The sequence below is a fragment of the Pieris brassicae genome, chromosome Z (genome assembly GCF_905147105.1).
Source record: "Pieris brassicae chromosome Z, ilPieBrab1.1, whole genome shotgun sequence".
NCBI lineage: Eukaryota > Metazoa > Arthropoda > Insecta > Lepidoptera > Pieridae > Pieris > Pieris brassicae.
In genome coordinates this window covers 10,392,455-10,395,515 of record NC_059680.1, presented here as the reverse complement: position 1 = coordinate 10,395,515, position 3,061 = coordinate 10,392,455, and positions in this window count along the sequence as shown.

Genomic DNA, 3,061 nt, shown 5'->3' with positions numbered 1-3,061 from the left:
AATAACGTAATTGAAAGATATGTTTTCTTTCCGTTACAATAATTGCTTCGATGAAAAACAAGGCAACTACAATTTCCAAATTGATTTTAAAGCACATAATTTCACCTGCACTATGTGTATGAGACTTTAACACTTGATATTAAATCAACAAACATTACGCCATATTACACAAACAAAATTATGTATGCTTGTTATGTCGGTCATACTTTGAACTTTATAAATATCAGGTGTCATTTAAAGTTAAATAGAATTATTTTGCATGGAATGGAATATTAAACACATATAATATGTAGATTTAATAGATTGATATAATAAAAAAATCGTTATATGTTATTTGTAGTAAGATTTGGGACCCTTTTCAATAAGACCCCTGACACTCTTCTATAACAAACTTAATAATAATATTCAGAGATAAGTATAGGTTCAATAAAATAATAAAGTTATTTTAATATTTATAACTAAATGTCCAAACCCTTTTCTTACAAATTCTGAAGTCCGGGTTTTTTTAAAAGCACGTGAGACCAACTGCTGATAGAAAATAATTGTTACTTATATTTTAAATATACTTACTTGGAAATATCATACCTAGCATCAACCTATATCATAGTCATTAAACCGCTCTCCGTGAGATTCAAAATAATTTTAGAATTAAAGGGAACAAAATGTGGAACATCGTGATTATAAGTGTTCCAAATTTGGACTTAGGTTCAAATATGTTTTATTTACTGACAATATACCATACAATGGATTAATTAGGAGAATCTGAAATTATAGTATAAATTGGTTATTTCTAGATTACTAGTGGGTTATGGGACGATTTGTAATATACCATGGTCACACGGGAGGTTAAACTGCAGTTCGAGACATCGCTATCGAAAATCTTTAAGCACTGCATGAATATGTACCTACTGTCAGTGATTTCTATATTTGCTATTTTGCCGCATAATAATGGGCTTTTGTACTTATTAGTCTGACACAATAATCAACAGCTAAGGTGAATTTTATAGAAGAAGCTTGGAGTAATTGATTCGATGCCTGATCCTTTTGTACTGTGTATTATATAAGCAAATAATTATATATAATATTTACATAGATATAAACTAATTGTTTTTCTATGCGTTCAATTACACGGCGATAGGAAACGTCATATCGATCCAAAATTGAATCAAACCAAATATAATGTATTCCTATACAGTCAAAATCTGTTATAACGACATCGCAAGGACTACTCACAGTTTGCCGTAAAAAGCTATAGTCGTAATAGTCGATGACGTTGGTATACGTATTTACGTACTAATACAATAGAATTCAGTGGGGACCTTTCATTTTGGTCTATATAACCGGTATGTTCTAAACGATGTCGTCATAAACGGTTTCAACTGTAGATACAAAAATCTTAAATTAGACTTAACATTAATAATCAACCTACTTTCAGAAAAAACACTTTTTGAACGGATTAAAGCTATGTATTATTATTAAAACTTATAGTTATTTACATAATTCTAAATTTTAATTTTTTAATACAGATAAAACAACTTTCTCTGCAGCTGTGATACTTTTGACATTTAACACCTTTCGTCTTCAGTCACCGTGACCACGCAAGCAGAAAAGTACGTGAAACGTCGGGAAAAAATTTAAAATTTAGAATTATGTAAATAACTATAAGTTTTAATAATAATACATAGCTTTAATCCGTTCAAAAAGTGTTTTTCTTAATGTGTAAAAGCTATTTTAACAAACGACAATATCAACCTACTTTCTCCATTCCCTTCCTGATAACGCTTCTATATATTCTTAATACCATTTTCTAGAACGCCCTCTTCTCCTTTTCCTACTTCTTCTCTTTTACTCTTTGTTTTTTCTTTGCTTTGCTTCTTTCCTCGTTGCTTGATTCTTTTAATGTTTATTAAGTATCTTCCCATTGCTTTCTGACATGCCAATAATTTATTTATTAAGGTATCCAAGACAATTTTCTTTAGGTGAAGAGAAATTCCCCTTTAGAGATCTCCATCGAGGAACCGTTATTGTTTTCCATTTAGCTAATATAGTCTTTGTAACAGCCGCACAGATTCTCAGTATTTTATTTTCTCGTTTAAGACCTACTTTTTAACTTTCTTCATATATAAAAAAATTGTTAAAACGTACCTTTTTTAGTATTTCTCAATTCAATTAGAACGGATGAGAAGTAGCAATTAAGTCATCATTTTCTTGTCAATTGTACGAGTATAGTTTATTAAAATTGTTTGTTATGAGTAAATCACGAAATAATAATAAAATTATTAGTTTAATTGTAACTTTGTTAGTTTCACAGACTTTGAGAGCAATTAGAGTCCATTATGCATCCTCATAAATTACGATGCCTCATAAAAGACGAGTATAACATCTTCGATGTTAAGTTTTAAACTCTCGTCGATATTGAATACAGAGGAAAATCGATATTAAGACTTAGATACTTTTTTAATTAGCTTTCTCATTAATAAGATGTTTAAGTATCTTTGTTTTGAAAAACACCAGTTGTACTTATACCTTTTTGGTTCTGGGCCGCAGATTTCTGTATCCGTTGCGTGTTTATTTGTTTTTGCTTATCGACAAGTACAGGCTTCGGAGATTGACACCTGCCGTTGTCTTTTGAATCTAAGTGATGAGTTTCCTAAGGATGTTTTCCTTCCCCGTACGAGTGTAAAATACAATTATAGAAAGTTCATTGGTGCACAGCCGCGTTCGAACCTACGACTGATGAGAATCGTATGTTACCGATATTTTGCAACTTTATCATTTTTTTATGGATAATATATCTCAGTTAAGATATAGAACACGTCTGTTATTCTATCTGATGATTGTCATTTTCAAGTCCTAATATGATCCTAAGTATTTTGACATCTCAACAATAGTAAAATTTTTAGTAACCAAAATAATATGTAACTAAAATAGAGTACGAGCTTCTAAGGAAATTTTATTGGTTATAATAAATTCATTTGCCAGAAACGAATTCACGTCTGCGTCGGCATGTATTTTACGATATTACGTGACAGATGAAGGAATACCAAACACAATAAATATA